At 28.9% G+C, this 7,967-nt stretch overlaps 1 pseudogene; it reads left to right on the forward strand.

Moving 5' to 3' along the window:
* The first annotated feature begins 555 nt into the window (after positions 1-555).
* Positions 556-7,691, forward strand: LOC149562687 (glucan endo-1,3-beta-glucosidase 11 pseudogene; annotated as a pseudogene).
* Positions 7,692-7,967: the final 276 nt, after the last annotated feature.

A 7,967-nucleotide genomic window follows, 5' to 3' on the forward strand; every position in this document is an offset into this window, starting at 1 on the left:
TGCAAGCATTATATAGATCAATATCTAGGGTTGTTGATCAAAAGGAATATAGGAAAGTGCATTTCTTTTGAAAGCTTGTGTTGATAATCTTCTCGCCCATATGAAAGAACTAAATAAAGGTTTACATATTTGTAACAAAAATTATGCAATAAGTTATTAGATTGGTTATTATGTATTAATTAAATGTCAGATTTTCAATATTCATGAAATAAGGGAATACATTTTTAAAATGATAATTATGTAAAAGATTCCAAATCAACATTGGATCACATCTATGATCTACAATAGAGTAAAGACAAGATACATATCAATTACAACATAGTATGATGATGTTAATTATATACTTATTTGCAATTTTTTTATAAAATAAATAGGCCAATATCACTATTAAATATTACAATTAACTAAAAAACACAATCTCTAGATAGTTATAATATATACATTTTTAGTAAATAAGACGGACTAAATAATTTGAAATTTTCCTATTATATTGTTGAGACCTATCTAAATATATTTTTCAAAGAAGATTCAACTATGGAGACGTCATTTAGGAAAATGGCGGCTTTTAACTGCATGTCAAAAAATGCATACGAGGGAGGAGGCTTTGCAGGCTACCGTATTCATCCACAGTTCCTTGTCCACCAGGAGCAGAGCATTCCACTCACAGATTTCTGTCAATTTCCGGCATGCAATATATGTGTTAAAAGAAAGCTCTGACTACTATAGCATCGCAAAAAAACATCCTTCCACCTAAACTAAGCAGAGTATGTTTGATTTCATGCACTCTGCCGGAGTCTTTGTAGATAAATTTGCCGTTTTATTTTCTTCGAAAGGAATGTAAACACTAGAGTTTCTTCTACATCCTACTAAACCCAGCGTCAGGAAAATTTGGAACTTCTTTTCGTTCCTTGTAACATAGGAGTAATGTTTAAATTCTTTTTTGGTCCGCGGTTGCAGGGACTTCAATTAGAGATAAAGAAGAAACTTTATCAGAATAGCTCACAATCCCCCATCTTATATGCAGAATTTCCACTATAATTCAAAATCATAAGAATCATCAATGATACTAATGTTCTGATATATAATTACACTTTTCGAGAAGTCAATATAGAGATCTCACAAATCATTAAAAAATCTAATGAGATATTAAAAGATCTAATGAGATCGAATAACTAGCACTTGCACCTGAAACGCGGATAGGTTTGTGTTTTTAAAGAAGCATTAAAGAGATGTAAAACAAAAGAAGGATTTCAATTTGGTAATGTACAATTTACTTATTCAGAAGTTGAACAACATTAATATTTTATTTAATGTACTACATTTCAATTTGAAGAATTGGTTTGAAATGTACAATTGTTGAAACAATTTGTTTTGCATTTAAATACACACATAATTTGAGTCATATTCATGACTAGCCAACACAAAGCTGTATTAAAAAGGGAAATGGTTTTGATTGAAAAGAGGAAGTACATATGATGAAATGGTGTAAAATGTAGAATGTAATTAGTAAAACATTCTATTAATATTAATATTATTATTATTATTAAAACAATCTTCTCTTGTATCCCACATTTTAATATTTCTGGAGCTAGTATTATAAGTGGGACATAGTTATTAATATATTATTATTAATAGTATATTCATAGAATATAATAAACTATTCATATTCTATAAGATATTAATAGCTATTATAGTATAGGATACCCTATTAAATATTATTTGGGATATCTAGTTAAGGATATTTATTAATTCGATATCTTATACTATAATATTACATATGAATAATACATTAATTTGTATCCCTCTACTTATTATTTTAAATAAGTTCTATCATTATTTTGTGAGCTAGTTTTTTTTTTTTGTCTAAAAGTTGCTAAATGATTTCTCATCTTCAAATTTATGCATACAAGGGCATTAAAAAGGAAAGATTGTGGCAGCTTCAAAAGTGGGAACAAATAGGACTCCAACATAACACAAGTAGGTTTTGTATCCTTAAGAGAGAAAGTGGAAAAATCATAATATAAATATACAACATAAATATTGTCAACCAAATTTTCAAGTTTATAAATCTTAGATATAAAAAGGACCAAAACTTGTTGAGCTTCCAATGTTTGCCCATTATGGTTATATTATTATTGGATATAAACTGTTAGACCAATCTATGGTCAAGGTGCTCATATCTTTAAGTGTTCATTATGAAGTTTTCTTGCTCATCATAATAGTCAAACAAGACAAAAGTGTTGTTATGAGATTTTCTCAACCAAGAGATTATTATTTTGTTATTATTAAATGGATAGTTTGTAAATGATTATTGTCATTGACAATGTCTATATTACATTTCATCAACAATTTTTATCACACTTTATTATTTATTATTAGTAATGATAAAGAGTAGAGATAAATGTCAAATGATAAGTTGTAGATCAAGTATAGAAAAAATGTAAATGATAAGGAAAGGACTCATGTTCAATATTCCTTTGCATGTTGAATAGTCTATCCATTGCATTTCACCAATCAAAATGACACTATACTATTATCAAGTGTGTCAATATTGGCTTATTCATCTATCTAGTAGATGAGGACATAATAATAATTAGAAGAATTGTGTAGCTTTATTGGTTCAATAGTACATTTGTACAAATAATTTAGTTATAACGACTAAATTTATACAAATTAAATTATTTATAAAAAAAATTAGCTATAGAACAATAACTAATAGTACCATAACATTAGCTGCCATTAAAACTTTAAAAAGACATTAGGATAGACAATTTAAATTGTCTTATTTTAGGACTAGTCATTATAAATATCATTGATTTCTGAGAATACATCACATGGTTTGAAAATCAAGAAATTTCTAACAAAAAGTAATATAATTAGAAACAACAAAATAATTAGATTAAATAACACATTTTCTTGCATGAAGATTAAGGTTGTAATGAAAGATAGGGGCAAAATAAAAATATAATTGTATATCTTTTTAAAATTGATATTAAATTATCTGTTTTTAAAAGTTTTATTCCAAATTTGGTGAAATGCAAAAAAAACTAGTAAATAATACCTAGAGTTTTATTAAATGAAAAACTTTATTATGAGATTAATAATAGTTTATAATCTCTACATTCCGCTAAAAATGTAATATGGAGGAACTCCAATAAAAGGGCTACTATAAGACAACAATTTGAGCCAATTGTATAATATTTTCCTACGACAAGTACAATAAGTATGAATTTGATTCACAAATGAAAGCATTTAAGTTTTTCAAAATTATCTATATATTTTTGTTATAGATGTATATGTGAAAATGTGGCCTCAGGCTTCACACACACTTCAACACGGTCATTGTTTGTGGATTCATTCCAGAATGAACATTGGATTGTTCATCCAAAAATCAGCCAACAAGGCGACCTGTTGCCTTCTATCTAAAGGGAATTGCTTGTTAGATATCCTCAGATTTGAGGTGTTAAGCAACCAGACCCTCTAAGAACGAAAGATTTAAGAAATGAAATTAATCTATATGAGAATGCAGATTAATTTAGAATGGAGTATGCACGTTTAATCTAAGAACATGTAAAAGAAGATTATGCTAAAATGTATGCATATTATCCTAAATGAGATTAAACTAGAAAATGAATATCTTATGAAAGTAATGAGCTCAAATGAATGCACAATTCAGCAACAATTCGATGCAAATTCTCATTCAACCTCTCCCCAAAAAATGAAGAGATGAGGGTCTCTTAAATAGACTTTCCTAGAATCCATCAATGGTTGAGATCGATTTCAATCAACGGTCAGGATTAAAGGTGAAGTTCAATTATAAAGGAAGATTCCCAAATTAAAGGGAGTTAATTGATTTAATTTGAGTAGAATAAGGAGTTGACTGATTTAATTCCTTTTTGATCAACAGTGAATTAGAAATTTCCCTTTTTGAACTGAAGAGAGATTTTGGTGAGATATTTAATTTAATAAAATGAGATATACTCTCATAATTACCCTTTCTATTTAATTAAATAATTCTATTTAATTAATTAGAGACACTTTTCTTATTTAATTAAATAACTTCATTTAATTAATTAGGAATGACTTCCCATTTAATTAAATAACTTTGTTTAATTGATTAGAAGTAAGTTCTCCATTTAATTAAATAATTTCATTTCATTAATTAAAATAGGCACATTTATTAAATTAAATAAATTTAATTCCATAGTACATTAGCCTTAGGATATAATTTAATTTAATTAAAGTATAAATACTTAGTAATTAAATTAAATATTAATCAATAGGTTTAATGTGACTAATATGAGTAAATACTATAGGAATTAAATAAAAAGCATAATGAATGCAGATTACGATTTTTTGCATTTGACAATTAAGTCAAGTAGCGAGTAGCCGAATAAGAATTTGCCTAATGGAATAGGACTTTAAGATTGGTCAGATATAGACCAGAATTGGTATCGTGGCAATGAGCCAATTTTGGGGTATTACAATAGAATCTTTATTAGTATTTTTCGTAGGCTATATACTATTGCAATCAAGTTTTCTATCTACATTTCGCTAAAAATGCAATATGGAGTAACTTCAATAAAAGGGCTCCTATAAGACAACAAATTGAGCCAATTGTATAATATTTTCCTACGACAAGTACAATAAGTATGAATTTGATTCACAAATGAAAGCATTTAAGTTTTTCAAAATTATCTATATTTTTTTGTTATAGAATCTTTATTAGTATTTGTCATAGGCTATATCTATTGCAATCAAGTTTTGTCAACAAATTATTAATAAAACTTGATTTCAATAATAAAAAAATTAAAAATTAATATAAAGAATTTGTTGTAGATTATATACTATTACAATCGAAATTTAGGATCTTATACACTGCAAATTTTCCCACATTTTTGTTTTCTTAAATTTCTTATTTTATATATTATAGTGTTCATCTATATATCTTTTTTTTTTTCAAAAAAAACAATTAGCTCATAATAACTATTTGCTTACTATCTCCAATTTTATTTACTTAGTAAAATTCAAAAACTTAATAATTGTAAATATTTTCTATTCAAATCAAAATTTCTTTGAATAATATTTACAAATATATAAAAAGTTTATTTGATAAAGGAATATGACTACTCTTTCCATTTGAATAAACTTTTAATATTTTATTTTATTTTCAAAAATATATTGGAAAGAATTTTTTTTTTTTTTCATTTTTGCATTCTTTACATTTTTTCCATTTTACAATATTTCTAATAGCTCTATTAAATTTATAATTTAATATAAGTAATCTTCTACAAAATGAATTTTGTTAAACAATTTTTCATAAAATGCTTCATTACCAAAGAAAGCAAAATTTGACACATTTTAAATTTCATTCTATCAACATTATTTATTATATTGTATACATCTTTATAAAAAAATTCTTTTTTTTTCTTTAATGACTTCAAATTTGGCATGTTCTTCGTACTCTAAGTATTTTTAATTAATTAATACTAATAATTGATAAATAATAATTAAACATTTAATCATTGGTGGATAATGTAAATTTTTGGTCTAAGTAAAAATTGTAAATGTTGAAAGAAATATCATTTTAATAGAAGAGAATTAAATTGAGAAATTTTCAAGGTTGTTAGTTGTGTTTTATGGATAGATTATGTTCCTATTTTTTAGCATCAACCTTTCCGATCACACTGTGACCCATCACTAAAGGAGAAAAATATTAGATCAAACTTTCAAAGGTTTTTTTTCTCTTCAAGATTGCTCTTTTTTTTTTTTTTCCTAATATTAGATTATAGAGTTTAATCATAGGAAAATATTTTCACCAAATTTATATTAAAAACTATACACAACAATATTATAAGTTAGAAATCATATAATATTTTTTTTATCTATGGCCTATCCATCCATCCATGAGAATACTACATAGGATCATATTTAACAAAAGACATGTGACTACAAATTTATTGCAAATTTGTCTATGTTAACAGACTTTCAAACTGACAGTCAACTATGAGGACACAATTTGATCAATGTTGACTTCGTCTTATTCCTATACTTCCAAATGTTTGAACTTTAATAGATTTTTGTTTTTATGAAAAACAAAAAGTTACAAATTTTTAAAAAACGTACAAATCATTTTAGTAGGAGAAAGATTTTAACCTCTCGCCTTGCTCTCTTATTTTTTTAATCTGAAATTGTATAATTTAATAAGAAGAATAAATTAAAATATTTAAAATCAAATTTATACAAAACAACTGGATAGAACTTATGTATCCAAATATCTGAATACTTCAAATATTTAACTGTACAGAACTTATGTATCCAAAAAATATCTGAATATACATTTGACAATATTACAAAATATAGATGAGAAGATTTGATTGACTGTAAATTGAAAATACAGCCCTCCATCCTCCAGTTTCAAAACCTAACCCTTGTCTTCAGAGCAAAATTGTTGAAATAAGAGTTGCATGACGGGCATGGTAACCGTCACACTCTGACCCCCCTTGGATGGTACAACAATATTTTATGTTTGATAGCTATGTGGGCCAAACAAAAAGTGATGTTTTGGTGATGGAAGGAAATCTAAAGTTGGTCAGGGTACTCGCTCAGTCAACTCGATGGCAACATTCGTCTGCTTGTGCCGCCAAAGGTGAACCATTTGTTGGTAGGTTCAGACAAGAATTTCAGCGATAATAATAAGGCCAAGTGGGAGAAGTGAAAGAAAATTAATGGGGTCACACCAATCGAGTCAACGAGCGAATAATCCACATATCTTCACATTAGTCGTGGGTCCAAAAGGATGGATTCGACTGTGAAGAGAAAGCAAAGACAAGGACAAGGGAGGCATTGATGGAGGAGAGTAGAAGTCGGAATCAACCTCATCTACATTTGCACAGAAAGAGAAAGGTAAAGCACCTCACACACATCTTGTTATCCGGATCCTTAACCGGCCCTGCTACACTCTTCAAACTCTACGCGGGCGCATCAACTATGGCCAAATCGCGGACAACCTGCCAGCTCCAGAGTAGGTCGTGGGGCTTCTGAAATCAATCAACATCTAAAAGGAAAAATTATATAACGCAGATCTGCGAGTTTTGAGAGCTTTTGCAAATTTTGAAGTGGAACTTGTAGTGGGTTAGGGAAACAAATACGTGAGCAACATGACAGATGAAGCAAAGGCAGAGGATTGGGTAAAGACAAATGTGCAGGCATACTTACCGGCCACGAAGATCACGAGCATCGCAGTGGGAAATGAAGTTTTTATGGGCAACGACACGGATCTCATGAAGAATCTAGCACAGGTGATGCAAAATATCCATTCAGCGCTGGTGAGCCTCGGCCTGGACTCCTCCATTAACGTCTCCATTGTGCACTCCAGATGTATACTTTCCATCTCTTACCCTCCATCCACTGGCATTTTCAATCCTCAACTGACTACTTTGCTCACACCGCTTCTCAAGTTCTTTACGCAGGCTCATTCGCCATTCCTCATAAACACCTACCCTTTCTTTGCCTACAAGGCCGATCCGAACCAAATCCTGTTAGATTATGTACTGTTTCAACTAAATAATGGCATGATAGACAACAATATGCTTTACGCCCAAATTGATTCAGTTTACGCCGCTCTGGCTCTTCTTAATCTTGATGTCCATAACCTCAATGGCAGTTCCTTTCCGCCATTAGAAGACTAAGTTTCTTGCTTGATTTTATAAAGCTAGGAAATGATAAGCTTAAGGTGGCTGAATGCAATGTACTTGTTTTACTAACGCAAATCATAATGGACAAGATTTCCATTAGATTTTTCTCAAATTTTTTCATATCAAATCATAATGGACAAGATTTCTTGAAGATTTTCCTCATTATGCGAGAATCAAAAACTGACAGCCCAGATTTCTTGAAGATTGTCCTCATTATGCAAGAATCAGAAATTGAATCTCAAGTCACAACATCAAGTGATTGTAAATCAA

This window comes from Cupressus sempervirens, chromosome 4 (genome assembly GCF_028749045.1).
Source record: "Cupressus sempervirens isolate cs-2001-9-10 chromosome 4, ASM2874904v1, whole genome shotgun sequence".
In the NCBI taxonomy this organism is placed as follows: Eukaryota; Viridiplantae; Streptophyta; class Pinopsida; order Cupressales; family Cupressaceae; genus Cupressus; species Cupressus sempervirens.